At 43.0% G+C, this 19,055-nt stretch overlaps 1 protein-coding gene and 1 long non-coding RNA gene across 9 annotated transcripts in view; one reads left to right on the plus strand and one right to left on the minus strand.

Annotated features, from left to right (window-relative positions):
- HERC2 (HECT and RLD domain containing E3 ubiquitin protein ligase 2) overlaps nt 1-19,055 on the minus strand; it is a 224,880-nt gene that overhangs the window by 186,207 nt on the left and 19,618 nt on the right. The gene's annotated exons all lie outside the window — the stretch shown is intronic.
- Nucleotides 9-9,314, plus strand: LOC309630365. The gene is made up of 2 exons (XR_014245634.1): nt 9-1,364; nt 8,658-9,314. It is a non-coding gene; the product is annotated as an uncharacterized lncRNA (long non-coding RNA).

Raw genomic sequence — 19,055 nt, forward strand, 5'->3', positions numbered from 1 at the left:
CTGGAAAATTTTTTAAAAATGTAAGTGTATAAATTGCTTTTTAAAATGTGACATCCACTTGCCAACACCATCATCTGGAAAAAAAATTTTTTTAATGTACATGTATAAATTGCTTTTTAAAATGTAACATCTCTTTGCCAGTCCCTCCCAGAAATGGAAAGGTTAAGTTACAACACACATCATTAGCTGACCATTTGATGGTTGGGAAAAAAAAAATTACATGACTCATCAACATAACAGGAACAGTGTGATTTATTAAGTAATGAATAGCCCAGTGACCCTTTTAATTTAAAAAATCGATATTCAAATTGTTCTTTGAAGCATGTCTTCCAAAATATTCCAATTTCCTACTACATCTCACAACTAAGAAACTTAGTCTTTGATATTAACATTAATTGTTTTTATCCAGTGATTCCCAACTGCTGTGTGTCCACGGGAAGGGAGGATGTGGAATAGGAGTATGATTCAAAAATCATTTTCAACTCTATACACTGCCCTACTCCACCACCAACTGAGAATCAGTGCTACACAGGGCCACTACCACTGACGGAATATAATTCAGGAGCATTGCAATACAGCAGAAAATTGAGAACCACGACTTTAGGCCACTGACAAGTTTCAGTCAAGAAAAAATGTCATGAAACTCCTTACACAGTAAGTTAAGAGAGAACTAATATTAACATTGAGGTGTAAATGTGTCCTAGCCTAGAAAGCCCTTACTAAATGTGTCCTAGCCTAGAAAGCCCTTACTGAATGACGTAATTAGAAATATACAGTTGACCCCTGCACAACATGTGCAGTCGAAAATCCGCATGTAACTTATAGTCAGCCCTCCACATCTGCAGTTCTTCCGAGTCCAGCAATTCCAACAACCAAGGATCATGCAGTGCTGCAGTATTTACTACTGAAAAAAAAAAAATCTGCTTATATGTGGACCTGTACAGTTCAAACCCATGTTGCTAGCATCAACTGTACATCTAAATCTGTGAAAAAGAATATATCATATCACAAACAGTAAGGAGTATCTAAAAATACCTAAAACCAACAAGGGACAAAAGAAACTCCTACATTCTGTAAGAAAAATATCAGATATCCAATAGAAGGAACCCCAAACAGCTAATGCTATGAAGAGATACTCAAATTCATATTTAGAAAAATATAAATTAAAATAATGAAGCATTACTTTACACTCACCAAATTCACAACTGTTAGAAAGCTAAAATATAAGCTCCGAAGCAGTAGTTTTTTTTCCTTTTTCATCTGGTTTTGCTCTCTGATATATCCCCAATGCCTAGGACAACACATGCCAGGGAGTAAGCCCTCAATGATGAGCTCAATAACTAAATAACGCCAAGTGTCAGGGAGTAAGCCCTCAATGATGAGTTCAATAACTAAATAACGCCAAGTGTCAGGGAGTAAGCCCTCAATGATGAGTTCAATAACTAAATAACGCCAAGTGTCAGGGAGTAAGCCCTCAATGATGAGTTCAATAACTAAATAACGCCAAGTGTCAGGGAGTAAGCCCTCAATGATGAGCTCAATAACTAAATAACGCCAAGTGCCAGGGAGTAAGCCCTCAATGATGAGTTCAATAACTAAATAACGCCAAGTGCCAGGGAGTAAGCCCTCAATGATGAGTTCAATAACTAAATAACGCCAAGTGTCAGGGAGTAAGCCCTCAATGATGAGCTCAATAACTAAATAACGCCAAGTGCCAGGGAGTAAGCCCTCAATGATGAGTTCAATAACTAAATAACGCCAAGTGTCAGGGAGTAAGCCCTCAATGATGAGTTCAATAACTAAATAACGCCAAGTGTCAGGGAGTAAGCCCTCAATGATGAGTTCAATAACTAAATAACGCCAAGTGTCAGGGAGTAAGCCCTCAATGATGAGCTCAATAACTAAATAACGCCAAGTGTCAGGGAGCAAGCCCTCAATGATGAGCTCAATAACTAAATAACGCCAAGTGTCAGGGAGCAAGCCCTCAATGATGAGCTCAATAACTAAATAACGCCAAGTGTCAGGGAGCAAGCCCTCAATGATGAGTTCAATAACTAAATAACGCCAAGTGTCAGGGAGCAAGCCCTCAATGATGAGTTCAATAACTAAATAACGCCAAGTGTCAGGGAGTAAGCCCTCAATGATGAGTTCAATAACTAAATAACGCCAAGTGTCAGGGAGTAAGCCCTCAATGATGAGTTCAATAACTAAATAACACCAAGTGTCAGGGAGTAAGCCCTCAGTGATGAGCTCAATAACTAAATAACGCCAAGTGTCAGGGAGTAAGCCCTCAGTGATGAGTTCAATAACTAAATAACGCCAAGTGTCAGGGAGTAAGCCCTCAATGATGAGTTCAATAACTAAATAACGCCAAGTGTCAGGGAGTAAGCCCTCAATGATGAGTTCAATAACTAAATAACGCCAAGTGTCAGGGAGTAAGCCCTCAATGATGAGTTCAATAACTAAATAACGCCAAGTGTCAGGGAGTAAGCCCTCAATGATGAGCTCAATAACTAAATAACGCCAAGTGTCAGGGAGTAAGCCCTCAATGATGAGCTCAATAACTAAATAACGCCAAGTGTCAGGGAGTAAGCCCTCAATGATGAGCTCAATAACTAAATAACGCCAAGTGTCAGGGAGTAAGCCCTCAATGATGAGCTCAATAACTAAATAACGCCAAGTGTCAGGGAGTAAGCCCTCAATGATGAGTTCAATAACTAAATAACGCCAAGTGTCAGGGAGTAAGCCCTCAATGATGAGTTCAATAACTAAATAACGCCAAGTGCCAGGGAGTAAGCCCTCAATGATGAGTTCAATAACTAAATAACGCCAAGTGTCAGGGAGTAAGCCCTCAATGATGAGTTCAATAACTAAATAACGCCAAGTGTCAGGGAGTAAGCCCTCAATGATGAGTTCAATAACTAAATAACGCCAAGTGCCAGGGAGTAAGCCCTCAATGATGAGTTCAATAACTAAATAACGCCAAGTGCCAGGGAGTAAGCCCTCAATGATGAGTTCAATAACTAAATAACGCCAAGTGCCAGGGAGTAAGCCCTCAATGATGAGTTCAATAACTAAATAACGCCAAGTGTCAGGGAGTAAGCCCTCAATGATGAGTTCAATAACTAAATAACGCCAAGTGTCAGGGAGTAAGCCCTCAGTGATGAGTTCAATAACTAAATAACGCCAAGTGCCAGGGAGTAAGCCCTCAGTGATGAGTTCAATAACTAAATAACGCCAAGTGCCAGGGAGTAAGCCCTCAGTGATGAGTTCAATAACTAAATAACGCCAAGTGCCAGGGAGTAAGCCCTCAGTGATGAGTTCAATAACTAAATAACGCCAAGTGCCAGGGAGTAAGCCCTCAGTGATGAGTTCAATAACTAAATAACGCCAAGTGTCAGGGAGTAAGCCCTCAGTGATGAGTTCAATAACTAAATAACGCCAAGTGCCAGGGAGTAAGCCCTCAGTGATGAGTTCAATAACTAAATAACGCCAAGTGCCAGGGAGTAAGCCCTCAGTGATGAGTTCAATAACTAAATAACGCCAAGTGCCAGGGAGTAAGCCCTCAGTGATGAGTTCAATAACTAAATAACGCCAAGTGCCAGGGAGTAAGCCCTCAGTGATGAGTTCAATAACTAAATAACGCCAAGTGTCAGGGAGTAAGCCCTCAGTGATGAGTTCAATAACTAAATAACGCCAAGTGTCAGGGAGTAAGCCCTCAATGATGAGTTCAATAACTAAATAACGCCAAGTGCCAGGGAGTAAGCCCTCAATGATGAGTTCAATAACTAAATAACGCCAAGTGTCAGGGAGTAAGCCCTCAATGATGAGTTCAATAACTAAATAACGCCAAGTGTCAGGGAGTAAGCCCTCAATGATGAGTTCAATAACTAAATAACGCCAAGTGTCAGGGAGTAAGCCCTCAATGATGAGTTCAATAACTAAATAACGCCAAGTGTCAGGGAGTAAGCCCTCAATGATGAGTTCAATAACTAAATAACGCCAAGTGTCAGGGAGTAAGCCCTCAGTGATGAGTTCAATAACTAAATAACGCCAAGTGTCAGGGAGTAAGCCCTCAGTGATGAGTTCAATAACTAAATAACGCCAAGTGTCAGGGAGTAAGCCCTCAGTGATGAGTTCAATAACTAAATAACGCCAAGTGTCAGGGAGTAAGCCCTCAGTGATGAGTTCAATAACTAAATAACGCCAAGTGTCAGGGAGTAAGCCCTCAGTGATGAGTTCAATAACTAAATAACGCCAAGTGTCAGGGAGTAAGCCCTCAGTGATGAGTTCAATAACTAAATAACGCCAAGTGCCAGGGAGTAAGCCCTCAGTGATGAGTTCAATAACTAAATAACGCCAAGTGCCAGGGAGTAAGCCCTCAGTGATGAGTTCAATAACTAAATAACGCCAAGTGTCAGGGAGTAAGCCCTCAATGATGAGTTCAATAACTAAATAACGCCAAGTGTCAGGGAGTAAGCCCTCAATGATGAGTTCAATAACTAAATAACGCCAAGTGTCAGGGAGTAAGCCCTCAATGATGAGTTCAATAACTAAATAACGCCAAGTGTCAGGGAGTAAGCCCTCAATGATGAGTTCAATAACTAAATAACGCCAAGTGTCAGGGAGTAAGCCCTCAATGATGAGTTCAATAACTAAATAACGCCAAGTGTCAGGGAGTAAGCCCTCAATGATGAGTTCAATAACTAAATAACGCCAAGTGTCAGGGAGTAAGCCCTCAATGATGAGTTCAATAACTAAATAACGCCAAGTGTCAGGGAGTAAGCCCTCAATGATGAGTTCAATAACTAAATAACGCCAAGTGTCAGGGAGTAAGCCCTCAATGATGAGTTCAATAACTAAATAACGCCAAGTGTCAGGGAGTAAGCCCTCAATGATGAGTTCAATAACTAAATAACGCCAAGTGTCAGGGAGTAAGCCCTCAATGATGAGTTCAATAACTAAATAACGCCAAGTGTCAGGGAGCAAGCCCTCAATGATGAGCTCAATAACTAAATAACGCCAAGTGTCAGGGAGCAAGCCCTCAATGATGAGCTCAATAACTAAATAACGCCAAGTGTCAGGGAGCAAGCCCTCAATGATGAGCTCAATAACTAAATAACGCCAAGTGTCAGGGAGCAAGCCCTCAATGATGAGTTCAATAACTAAATAACGCCAAGTGTCAGGGAGTAAGCCCTCAATGATGAGTTCAATAACTAAATAACGCCAAGTGTCAGGGAGTAAGCCCTCAATGATGAGTTCAATAACTAAATAACGCCAAGTGTCAGGGAGTAAGCCCTCAATGATGAGCTCAATAACTAAATAACGCCAAGTGTCAGGGAGTAAGCCCTCAGTGATGAGCTCAATAACTAAATAACGCCAAGTGTCAGGGAGTAAGCCCTCAATGATGAGTTCAATAACTAAATAACGCCAAGTGTCAGGGAGTAAGCCCTCAATGATGAGTTCAATAACTAAATAACGCCAAGTGTCAGGGAGTAAGCCCTCAATGATGAGTTCAATAACTAAATAACGCCAAGTGTCAGGGAGTAAGCCCTCAATGATGAGCTCAATAACTAAATAACGCCAAGTGTCAGGGAGTAAGCCCTCAATGATGAGCTCAATAACTAAATAACGCCAAGTGTCAGGGAGTAAGCCCTCAATGATGAGCTCAATAACTAAATAACGCCAAGTGTCAGGGAGTAAGCCCTCAATGATGAGCTCAATAACTAAATAACGCCAAGTGTCAGGGAGTAAGCCCTCAATGATGAGTTCAATAACTAAATAACGCCAAGTGCCAGGGAGTAAGCCCTCAATGATGAGTTCAATAACTAAATAACGCCAAGTGCCAGGGAGTAAGCCCTCAATGATGAGTTCAATAACTAAATAACGCCAAGTGCCAGGGAGTAAGCCCTCAATGATGAGTTCAATAACTAAATAACGCCAAGTGTCAGGGAGTAAGCCCTCAATGATGAGTTCAATAACTAAATAACGCCAAGTGCCAGGGAGTAAGCCCTCAATGATGAGTTCAATAACTAAATAACGCCAAGTGCCAGGGAGTAAGCCCTCAATGATGAGTTCAATAACTAAATAACGCCAAGTGTCAGGGAGTAAGCCCTCAATGATGAGTTCAATAACTAAATAACGCCAAGTGTCAGGGAGTAAGCCCTCAATGATGAGTTCAATAACTAAATAACGCCAAGTGTCAGGGAGTAAGCCCTCAGTGATGAGTTCAATAACTAAATAACGCCAAGTGCCAGGGAGTAAGCCCTCAGTGATGAGTTCAATAACTAAATAACGCCAAGTGTCAGGGAGTAAGCCCTCAGTGATGAGTTCAATAACTAAATAACGCCAAGTGTCAGGGAGTAAGCCCTCAGTGATGAGTTCAATAACTAAATAACGCCAAGTGTCAGGGAGTAAGCCCTCAGTGATGAGTTCAATAACTAAATAACGCCAAGTGCCAGGGAGTAAGCCCTCAGTGATGAGTTCAATAACTAAATAACGCCAAGTGCCAGGGAGTAAGCCCTCAGTGATGAGTTCAATAACTAAATAACGCCAAGTGCCAGGGAGTAAGCCCTCAGTGATGAGTTCAATAACTAAATAACGCCAAGTGTCAGGGAGTAAGCCCTCAATGATGAGTTCAATAACTAAATAACGCCAAGTGTCAGGGAGTAAGCCCTCAATGATGAGTTCAATAACTAAATAACGCCAAGTGTCAGGGAGTAAGCCCTCAATGATGAGTTCAATAACTAAATAACGCCAAGTGCCAGGGAGTAAGCCCTCAATGATGAGTTCAATAACTAAATAACGCCAAGTGCCAGGGAGTAAGCCCTCAATGATGAGTTCAATAACTAAATAACGCCAAGTGTCAGGGAGTAAGCCCTCAATGATGAGTTCAATAACTAAATAACGCCAAGTGTCAGGGAGTAAGCCCTCAATGATGAGTTCAATAACTAAATAACGCCAAGTGTCAGGGAGTAAGCCCTCAATGATGAGTTCAATAACTAAATAACGCCAAGTGTCAGGGAGTAAGCCCTCAGTGATGAGTTCAATAACTAAATAACGCCAAGTGTCAGGGAGTAAGCCCTCAGTGATGAGTTCAATAACTAAATAACGCCAAGTGTCAGGGAGTAAGCCCTCAGTGATGAGTTCAATAACTAAATAACGCCAAGTGTCAGGGAGTAAGCCCTCAGTGATGAGTTCAATAACTAAATAACGCCAAGTGTCAGGGAGTAAGCCCTCAATGATGAGTTCAATAACTAAATAACGCCAAGTGTCAGGGAGTAAGCCCTCAATGATGAGTTCAATAACTAAATAACGCCAAGTGCCAGGGAGTAAGCCCTCAATGATGAGTTCAATAACTAAATAACGCCAAGTGTCAGGGAGTAAGCCCTCAATGATGAGTTCAATAACTAAATAACGCCAAGTGTCAGGGAGTAAGCCCTCAATGATGAGTTCAATAACTAAATAACGCCAAGTGTCAGGGAGTAAGCCCTCAATGATGAGTTCAATAACTAAATAACGCCAAGTGTCAGGGAGTAAGCCCTCAATGATGAGTTCAATAACTAAATAACGCCAAGTGTCAGGGAGTAAGCCCTCAGTGATGAGTTCAATAACTAAATAACGCCAAGTGTCAGGGAGTAAGCCCTCAGTGATGAGTTCAATAACTAAATAACGCCAAGTGTCAGGGAGTAAGCCCTCAGTGATGAGTTCAATAACTAAATAACGCCAAGTGTCAGGGAGTAAGCCCTCAGTGATGAGTTCAATAACTAAATAACGCCAAGTGTCAGGGAGTAAGCCCTCAGTGATGAGTTCAATAACTAAATAACGCCAAGTGTCAGGGAGTAAGCCCTCAATGATGAGTTCAATAACTAAATAACGCCAAGTGCCAGGGAGTAAGCCCTCAATGATGAGTTCAATAACTAAATAACGCCAAGTGCCAGGGAGTAAGCCCTCAGTGATGAGTTCAATAACTAAATAACGCCAAGTGTCAGGGAGTAAGCCCTCAATGATGAGTTCAATAACTAAATAACGCCAAGTGTCAGGGAGTAAGCCCTCAATGATGAGTTCAATAACTAAATAACGCCAAGTGTCAGGGAGTAAGCCCTCAATGATGAGTTCAATAACTAAATAACGCCAAGTGTCAGGGAGTAAGCCCTCAATGATGAGTTCAATAACTAAATAACGCCAAGTGTCAGGGAGTAAGCCCTCAATGATGAGTTCAATAACTAAATAACGCCAAGTGTCAGGGAGTAAGCCCTCAATGATGAGTTCAATAACTAAATAACGCCAAGTGTCAGGGAGTAAGCCCTCAATGATGAGTTCAATAACTAAATAACGCCAAGTGTCAGGGAGTAAGCCCTCAATGATGAGTTCAATAACTAAATAACGCCAAGTGTCAGGGAGTAAGCCCTCAATGATGAGTTCAATAACTAAATAACGCCAAGTGTCAGGGAGTAAGCCCTCAATGATGAGTTCAATAACTAAATAACGCCAAGTGCCAGGGAGTAAGCCCTCAATGATGAGTTCAATAACTAAATAACGCCAAGTGTCAGGGAGTAAGCCCTCAATGATGAGTTCAATAACTAAATAACGCCAAGTGTCAGGGAGTAAGCCCTCAATGATGAGTTCAATAACTAAATAACGCCAAGTGTCAGTAGAAATGTAGGGCTGGAGGCACAAACCTTCAGACACAGCTGGTGGGAGGGTGGACCCCGCAGCCTACCTGGAGAGCAATCTAGTACAGCTGAGTTACACGGAAGGTCCTCCAGTCGCCCCCAGGGGCTATGCCCACAGAGCTCTCACACAGGCCTGGGATTGGGAGGACATGGAAGACAGAGACCCGCAGCAGTCTAATGACCCTGGACACAACTTAAAAATACAGTGCTTGGGCTAAAGAACCACACACACTCCATGTACACAAGCTTACAATGCATGCACATTGTACAACAGTATGTTTTAAATGGCATAAAAACAAATACATTACAAAGAAAACACCTAAAAATATGGATTTGGAAATGGTGTGCCAGGAACTGACAAGTGTAATTAACTCAACCCTCTGCCCCTGAGGCCCAAGAAAAGGCCCCTGTCACCAGTACACCTCATGTGTCCCATTCTTTCAACCTCCTCCAACAGCTATGGTTAACAGTACCTCTCCCATTTACAGAAATATCCAGGGAGTTCCCTGGCGGTCCAGTGGTTGGGACTCTGTGCTCTTACTGCCGAGAGCCCAGGTTCAGTCCCTGGTCAGGGAACTGAGATCCCACAAGCCGCGAGGCACAGCCCAAAAGAAAAAAAAAAAAAAAAAAAAAAGATATATCCAACAGATATATCCAACAAGCTCCTGGGCATTAAATATAGATTTTTTTTGTAATGTGTACTTTTCATACATTACAGATGTAAAACCACACAGCACCTCTAAATGAAGCACTACAGATTTGCTTAAGTCATAGAAAAAGTCAGGCTTGGAATCAGGTTCTCAACCCTTATCATACATCAGAAGCAGGGGGTGAGGGACACACACACACACACACACACACACACACACATACACACACATAAACACATACACACACATTTTTAATACCAAGCCTCAGTTCTACCACCAGAGATTCTGATTCAGTTGGTCTAGGGCATGGCCTGGGCACCAGCATTTTTAAGTTCCCAGATATTCCTAATATTCCGCCAGGTTTAAGGACCATCGGCGCAGAAGGTAAAACCTTAATATGACAATGCAAATGCAACTGACCAAACAAACAGTGGCTATTTTAGATATCATAGGCACTCTCACTGTAACAAATTAAGGTCATGCAGAAGTAAATAAATCTTTTTAAAAAGATAAGACAAGTGAGAGAAAGGTCAAATAACTTTGGCACTTCTGTTTTTCACAAATTGTTCATCTTTTCACTAAAACTTGAATCATGAAATAATCATTACTGAGTTTTGTGACTAAGAAGAGAGATGTGTTAATTTTTGTTTTTTTCACAAGTGTGAGAGAAGTGTCCAGGATTGGCAACCTGATTACCAGAATTCAATCTTTTTACAAGCAATGAAGCACTGCTTATTGTCTCTTAGCTTCAGTTCCATCCTCAGTAAAGCTCAGAAGCTCACCTCCAGCCTGATCTGTCACCAGGGAGTACCAGCGTCTGTGTGGGGGACTTGGCCACAGCTCCCATGTCGCCCCATTTGATCCTCATCAAGGCAAAGACAAAATGACCAGACTGGCTGTGGATCCCGACCCTGGGGGGGTTGACTGGCATTCCCTGGAAGAAGAGGTGGGCCATCAGGACCCCAAATCTTCCCTGCAACCACCCAGAAGATCCTCACTACGAGTGACTGGACAGGGACGGGAACCGAAAGCCTGGGCTTTATTTGGCTAGAAATCTAAACTACTGAGGGAATGTGGAGAGGAGCGGGGAGGAGGGAGAGAGGGGCAGAGGGAGAAGAAGGGTGCACTCTGGGAAAAGGCAAGGCTGCAGCAGAGGACGGTGTCCATTCATCCACCTCTGGGCTGTAGGTCCAGTACTCTCCCACTACACCACTCTGCTGCCTCTGTCACAACAAAGATCCTGATCCCCAAGGCTGTAGAGAACACACCCAGGGCAGCCATGGGCACAGCAAAGTGGTTAATTCAAGCCCAGTGTAAGCCCAGCGTCCTTAAACCCTATAAAGTAACCTTCGCCAGGGGGAGTCCCCTTACCCTGACAATACTGAAGCTTTCTGGAGAAAAACAAATTAAATTTGAAACAAAAGTCCACAATTTAACCCAAGTGGAACTCCAAAGTTTACTGCAAGAACTTATACAATAAGAACACAAAGGGCTTTGGTGCCACTATGACACAGGTTCTGAATTAACTTAAATATCTGCTGAAATGTACCAACTGGCAAACCTTCATGAATTTAAATCAATACTGGGGCTCAAATTACATGTATAGCTGGGGATCCCACTAAATCTAAACAAGGCAGCCCATATAATCTTAGGGGAAGTACTACATATAATCTAGAAGACAAATAAATTTGCTTCGCCTTAACCATCAGAACTATTATTGCCTTGTCTAAACTCCCATGGTCATAGCACCCATTGCCCTAAAATATCTCATAGTGGGCGTGGACACTGACACAATGAGTAATAAATTAAAATTAAACTAAGTGGGACTTCCCTGGTGGTGCAGTGAGTGGTTAAGAATCTGCCTGCCAATGCAGGGGACTCAGGTTCGGGCCCTGATCTGGGAAGATCCCACGTGCCGTGAAGCAACTAAGCCCATGTGCCACAACTACTGAGCCTGTGCTCTAGAGCCGGCGAGCCACAACTGCTGAAGCCCGCGCACCTAGAGCCCGTGCTCCGAAACAAAGAGCGGCCACCGCAATGAGAAGCCTGCGCACCGCAATGAAGAGTAGCCCCCGCTCGCCACAACTAGAGAAAGCCCGCACGCAGCAACGAAGACCCAATGCAGCCAATAAATAAATAAATAAAATTTAAAAGAAAATTAAACTAAGTATTTAGCAATTACAAATTGGCTTGACAAACACAGGACCTGTTTATGGGTTGAATTGTATCAAAAGATGTTCAAGTCCTAGCCTCCAGTACCTAGGAATGTGACCTTATTTATAAAACTAAGGTCTTTGAAGATAATCAAATTAAAATGAGGTCATTAGGGTGGGCCCTAATCCAACGTGACTGGTGTCCTTACAAAAAGAGGAAATTTAAGCACAGAAAGATATGCACAGAGGAAAGACAATATGAAGACACAGGGAGAACGTGACCATCTACAAGCCAAGGAGAATGCCTTGGAACAAAGCCTTCCCCCACAGCCCTCAGAAGGAAACAACCCTGCCGTCACCCTGATTTTGGACCTGCAGGCTCCGGAGCTGTGAGACAATACATTTCTGTTGTTTAAGCCACCCAGTCAGTGGTACTTTGTTACAGCATCCCTAGGGAACTAATACAGATACGCCCCCCCCCCCCCTTAGCACCCTCAGAGACTCCTTCACTGAAGAGGCGTCAGCAACCTTCTCTCATGCCCCCTGGGGTCTCTGGACCACATATGATGACTTGCTGTTGCCCTGGAGCTTCAGATGCAAGAAACTGCCCTTCTCAGCCCTGCACTATACTGTACCTCATTAGCGTGGAAACTGCTGGTCATGAGCTTTCCTGAGAACAAAGGCTGGCCCCAGGTGCATATTTTTACAAACTCTTGGGACACAGCCTTTCAGAGTTGGTCTTTTCAGGCTCAAGGACCCTAGGAATCTCTTCCCTCACAGATACCCAAAATATAAACCAAAGTCTCTATATATATTAAGACCACAATATGAGGCCTCAACTGCCTTATCCTTGTAAGGACAAGGACACTCCTTACCCCTTTAGAGTTCCAGACATTACTGATAGTGACCAAGGCACTCATTCTGCTTCGCAGAATACACATGCTGGGCTCTTAAAGAAGGCATTCAAGGGCTTCCCTGGTGGCGCAGTGGTTGAGAATCTGCCTGCCAATGCAGGGGACACGGGTTCGAGCCCTGGTCTGGGAAGATCCCACATGCCGCGGAGCAACTCGGCCCGTGAGCCACAATTACTGAGCCTGCGCGTCTGGAGCCTGTGCTCGGCAACGAGAGGCCGCGATAGTGAGAGGCCCGCGCACCGCGATGAAGAGTGGCCCCCGCACCGCGATGAAGAGTGGCCCCCGCTTGCCACAACTAGAGAAAGCCCTCGCACAGAAACGAAGACCCAACAAAGCCATACATACATACATACATACATAAATAAAAAGAATGTAAGCAGATAAGAATAGCATTAAAAAAATAAAAAATTAAAAAAAAAATTAAAAAAAAAAAAAAAGAAGGCATTCAATGACACTTCTAGCTCCCCTATAGGGGGAGGCAGCAAGTTTACTGAGATGCATAATAGACTCCTCAAAGAACTCCTATTTAAGTTACAATGTGGCAAATGGAATTTTGTCACTATCGCCACAAGCACTGAGCAACCGAAAACTCACGCACCCTGGGGAGGCACACTCCCCACACCAATGGCACACGGGTCACTCAATCGCCTGCACTGACAATAATAGAGGAGACTTGTAAAGTTCATGCTTTTGACAACCGCCTCACCATGTGGTCCTCCCGCTCCTGGTCAATGCCAACTCATTTCCTAGGGGGCAACTCTCCTCTTCCCTAAAAGTCACGGTCATCACCAAAGTTTAAACTGATGTCATAGCATCAGAAGGCCAACTGTGGTATAAGGCCTGAAAGAAACGTTCTACATTTTTAAAGTGCTGAAACAAAACAACTATCAATCAGAATGCTGTATCTAACAAAAATATCCATCATTCTCAAATGAAGAAAAACTAAGAGAATCTGTAGTCAGCAGACCTGTTCAATAGAATTACTAAAGGAAGATCTTAAGATAAGGGAAACAATACCAGAAGGAAATCTGGAACAACCAGAATGAAGAATGAGTAACAGCAATGGCATATACCTGAATAAGTGATCAACATTTTATACAACGCACCACCCAACAACAGCAGAACAGGTATTCTTTCTAAAATACACACTGAATACTCACTAAGACAGACCACATCCCAAAAGGGTAGGACTTAAGTAGAGGGGACAAAAAGGAAGCAGCTAATGGAAAATGAAAATAAGCTTACATGTACTATACAAAGTATCTGGCCAAACAAGAGGGCATTATCCTTTTTAATCCTTGCAAACAATTATTCAAGGAGGCAGGTTTTTGTCTCCCATTCAAAGATGCGGAAGAAACTGTACCTCACAGTGTAACCCAGCCACAGAGCTCGGGCTAGAACACGGTGCTGGCTCTAACTGCTAGGCCCTGCTCACCGGTGGGGTCCACCTATAAGGCTGGGAGCAAACTCCAGCCCAAGGCTGGTTTATGTATGGTCCAAAAGCTAAGAAAAGATTTTACGTTCTTAAATGATTGAAAAGTAATCAAAAGAAGAAGAATATTTTGTGATGAAAACATTATAAACACTTCACATGTCGGTGTGCACTTAGTTTTGCGTATGACTGCTTTGGCACAACTGCAGGGTTCCATAATTACCAAATAGTTAGGGTCCCCAAAGCTTAAAATATTTACTACCTGGCCCTTTAGAGAAAGTCTGCAACCCCTGATGTGCACCTTGCTGTAAATTTTACAAATAAAAAAAAAGAACTCAAAATGCTCATTTATATACCAGCCATATAATCTCTCATCCAGGGTGAAAACCTTTTGACAATTCACCAGGAAGCAGACAAGAGGCATCACTAAGCACACCTCAAGTTTTATTCTCAGGAGTATAAATGAGAACATTCACAATAGCAGAGGCAGGAGGAAGTCACGAGGATGCAAAAACAACCAAGAAGAGCGCCACAACCAGCTCCAGGACAACACGCACGGTACCTCCAGTATTTGTCAGCTCTCCTTTTCATCAATGCAGGGCTCAAAGTTTACAGAGAGAAAACAAGCAGAACATAAACTGTTATGGAACACCCACACATCACAGATTACGGAAAGCTGGGGACAGGGGGTAGCGGGGTAGCTGACCTTCCTGAGGTTCCAGGGCAATACCCTGAAGGAGGCGAGCAGGTTCCAGGAGATGGAACCAGGACTGGATAACTTTAACACATCCCTGTCAGTTACAGCGAGGAGGTTTTCTACAACCACCCAGTGAGACTTCCACTCAAAGCACTGTCTCCAGGACCTACAGAAAGAGGAGTGCCAAGGCAGAAAGGCTTGGGGCCCAGGGGCCACAGCAAAATAGAGGTAGGAGGCACCTCTTCTGTGCAGCTCCCCATAGGTGGGTCGGGGCCACAGCCGGAGGGGCGCTCCTGGAACAGCCCAGGGCCACCATCAGGGAGACCTGCATTCTACTGTTCAACAAGGTTCAACTGTGTTTTGAAGAAAGCTTATTCACTAACATATGCTTCTCAAAAAACAGACTGTAGTAAAAAACTATGGGTATCAAAGTGTATTAGCAAGGATTCTCCACAGAAACAGAGAAGGGGTGTGCGGCAGAGGTGGGTGGAGTATGTGCATGTTGAGGGTGGTGAGGGAAACAGACTGATTTATTTTAAGGAATTGGCTTCCACAATTGTGGGGATTCAGTGCCAAAATCTGCAGGGCAAGCCAGCAGGCTGAAGACCCAGGGAACAGCTGATGTTACAGTTTGAGTCCAAAGGCAATCTGGAGGCAGGATTCCTTCTTGCTTGAGGGAGGTCAGTCTTCTCTCTATTCAGGCTCTTCGACTGACTGGATGGGGCCCACCCCCATTACGAAGGGTCGTCTGCTTTACTCAAAGTCCATGGATTTATTTTATTTTATTTTTTTAATAAATTTATTTATTTATTTATTTATTTTTGGCTGTGTTGGGTCTTCATTGCTGTGCGCGGGCTCTCTCCAGTTGCGGTGAGCAGGGGCTACTCTTCGTTGTGGTGTGCGGGCCTCTCATTGCAGTGGCTTCTCTTGTTGTGAAGCACGGGCTATAGGCACGTGGGCTTCAGTAGTTGCGGCATGTGGGCTCAGTAGTTGTGGCTCACGGGCTCTAGAGCGCAGGCTCATTAGTTGTGGCACACAGGCTTAGTTGCTCCATGGCATGTGGGATCTTCCGGGATCAGGGCTCGAACCCGTGTCCCCTGCATTGGCAGGCGGATTCTTAACCACTGCGCCACCAGGGAAGCCCCAAAGTCCATGGATTTAAATGTGAATCTCATCCAAAAATCACCTTCACAGAACTATGTGGAATATTACTTGATCTAATAAATACCTGGGCCCCACGGCTTAGCAAAGTTGATACATAAAATTAACCATTACACTAAAGGTCCCAATTAATCAAACATTAGCTAAAAAGAGATACAGTATATGTTTTTATATGACATTGAAATTTTTTTTCTATTTACAAAGAAGTACAAGTATAATTTTAAGAGATTTTAGGTGTGAAAACTTTCTAATGGAACACAAACACAGAAGTGGCCATTCAAATTTCCCTTGACTCCACTGTATTATAAAGATACAGTGCAATATTTATTACGTCTAGCTCATTTGATTAGGGATGTAGTGCTGGTAACATGGCAACTTCACAAACAATTCAAAGGTTTTAGGAGTAGATTAAGGAAAAAAGATGCCTATATTCATTTAACAGAAAAATTTAATTCTCACATGAAAAATAAAGTGATCCATCAAGTCGATAATAGGAATTTTTTTTTTTTGGCCATGCCGCGTGGCTTATGGGATTTTAGTTCCCCAGCCAGGGATCGAACCCGGGGCCCCAGCAGTGAGAGCACCGAGTCCTAACCACTGGACTGCTAGGGAATTCCCAATAAATGGGATTTTAAAAGATGGAGAAATAAAATTAAGGAAGACTACTCAGCAGGCATGAATAGAGTTAAAAAGCTGAAAGCATCCACCTGAGTGACACATAAAAGGGCATTCATCTTCAGTGCCCCATCCTCCACTGGGGAATTGGTACAGTCCTAATCAGCCTGAAGCCATGACAAGACAACTCACTAACTCATGACACAAATTCTGATTGGATCCCTCCTGTATATATAGTACTCTGCCAGGTACTGGCAGTACCAGGGTGAAAATGACAGAGCCTGTCCTCACGGTTCAAGGGGGATACAGAGTTGTTACAGGCAGGGTGAGGGACATGAGAGTAAATGCAGGGGCCTTGGCTCCTCAACTCAGGGACCCTCCCTGGGAGCTTCTTGCATCACTCTGTTGTTTTCTTCATACCTGTTTTCTTCCCACTGCCACTCTGTCCATTTTTTATTGGTTGTCCCAGTTGGTATATAAGCTCCAGGAAAGCAGGAGCCAAGCCTGGCTCATTCACCACCACATCCTAGCGCCAAAAACCACCCTCACCAACAGCCGGATGAGTCCGTGCATCAATGAGCAAATGAATGAATGACCCACATGCTGCACAACTCACTCAGTCTCCCCTGAGGAGCGTGCATCCCTGGGACTGCAGTGTGGAAAAGGATCTGGAAGCTCCGATCCACAGAACTGCCCACAATGACCCACGGCCAAAGCAGCCTGGCTGCAGTCTGGGCTGTGCTTCCTACCCACCCACTAGTCTCTCCTCGACTCAATGGAGCTGGGCCCGGGAGGGGTCAATTTACTGATTTCAAAAAAGGATAAAATAAAGTCAAGCCAGAGACTGAGGGTTAGACTCTAAATGCTGTACCGTTACACATTTTTTGTACATTTCTTCTAAATTCTGGTGTACCTCACATCCTAGAAGGCTTTAATTTCTATTGAAAATAAAGTGTGTATGTTTCATACATGCACTTATATGCCCATAAGTTACCTCTGGAAAGATACTAATAATAGTAATAATACCCCTGAGAAGGAAGAAAAAAAAAAAAAAGGAGGTAACTGAAGAATAGGACTGGGAAGGAACTCACTCTTTGCTGAAAACTCTGTGTTAGCTTTTGAATGCTATAAGCTAGGCATGCAATATAAGTATTTTTTAATAAGATAAAAATGTTTAAAAGTTCTAACACTGAATTTAAAAATAAATATGTGATATAAAAGATTTGAATTCATTCCTGCTGCAACTCCTTTAATCAAAAACAGGAGTTCCAGTCTCTCAGGCAGGCATGTCCCCTCACAAGCTGATTTAACACAGGAACGTGGGATATCCTTTATCCTAGGTACTGGCACCTCCTATGTGCCAGGCACTGTGCTCAGTGAAGGGGACTCATGGGGACAGGACCCTGACACTCCTGCCTGCACTTGAACAACCACCGTGAGAATCACAAACCCTTAAATAGCACAAACTGGGAGCCAGGCACTGCTCTGCACATGTCATAATCAACTCATTAATCAACTCAATAACCCTATGCAGTAGGTATTTCATCAATCCAGAGATGCACCTTTTGCAAATTTCAGCATGTCAAATTGATATGCATCAGATTGATGGGCAACACATTCTCTCCTGGTGATAAATAACACCACGTCTTACTCCTGAGGCATCTTAGCCTTGCTGAAATGCATTTCTTGCCACCCAGACAGTGCTCAGAGCATGTATCTCACCCAGAGCCTTAGGCTAGTAAGGAGAGCTCTCCCTCTGCTGGCCCCAGGGTCTGTGTCCCTCATCATCTCACAAGCCAACTGCAAGACCAGACACCAAAATGCTGACCAGATTTGTCTGAGGTTGGATAAAACTGTGGTGGAACTTTGGATGATTAAAAATAATTCAGGTGCTCACTTTGGCAGCACATATACTAAAATGGTAACGATACAGGGAAGATTAGCATGGCCCCTGCGCAAGGATGACACACAAATTCATGAAGTGTTCTTATGCATTTTGTGCCCTTCCCCACCATCTTGACACCCTCTGCTGATTAACACACACACACACACACACAAAATTCAGACTCATTCAACAGAAAACCCTATGGAGCCAGCAGATTCTTAATATCAGTACCCTTCATTGTATTTGTATATTTTCTTACCTCTGCAAGGAATTATTAACTATGAAGTCTATTAAATCTAGTGGTACTCCTATTCTCCTATTTATTAAAGAATAATAAAAACGTACATAATCTAAAAAAAAGGAAATCAAGAATCCCCGGAAAAGAAAGAAACTTCTGATACTTCAAAGAGTGGCCAGCCTTTTGAGGGGGAAAAAAAACATCTCTCAGAAATGGACTATATATAAAATAGATAATAAGAACATACTGTAAAGCACAGGGAACTGTATTCAGTACTCTGTAATGACCTATATAGGAACAGAATCTAAAAAAGAGTGGATATATGTATATGTATAACTGACTCACTTTGCTGTACAGTAGAAACTAAGACAACATTGTAAATCAACTATACACCAATAAAAAAAAATTAATTAAAAAAAACTCTCAGAAATGGAACCCTTGTGCACTATCGGTGGGAGTGTAAATTGGTACAGCCATTATGCAAAACAGTATGGAGGCTCCTCAAAAAAATTAAAAATAGAACTACTATATGATCCAGGATTCCCACTCCTGGGTAAATATCCGAAGAAAACGAAATCACTATCTCAAAAAGATATGTGCATCCCCATATTCACTGCAGCATCATTCACAACAGC

The sequence above is a fragment of the Balaenoptera borealis genome, assembly GCF_965194805.1.
Source record: "Balaenoptera borealis genome assembly, chromosome: 6".
Classification (NCBI taxonomy): Eukaryota; Metazoa; Chordata; class Mammalia; order Artiodactyla; family Balaenopteridae; genus Balaenoptera; species Balaenoptera borealis.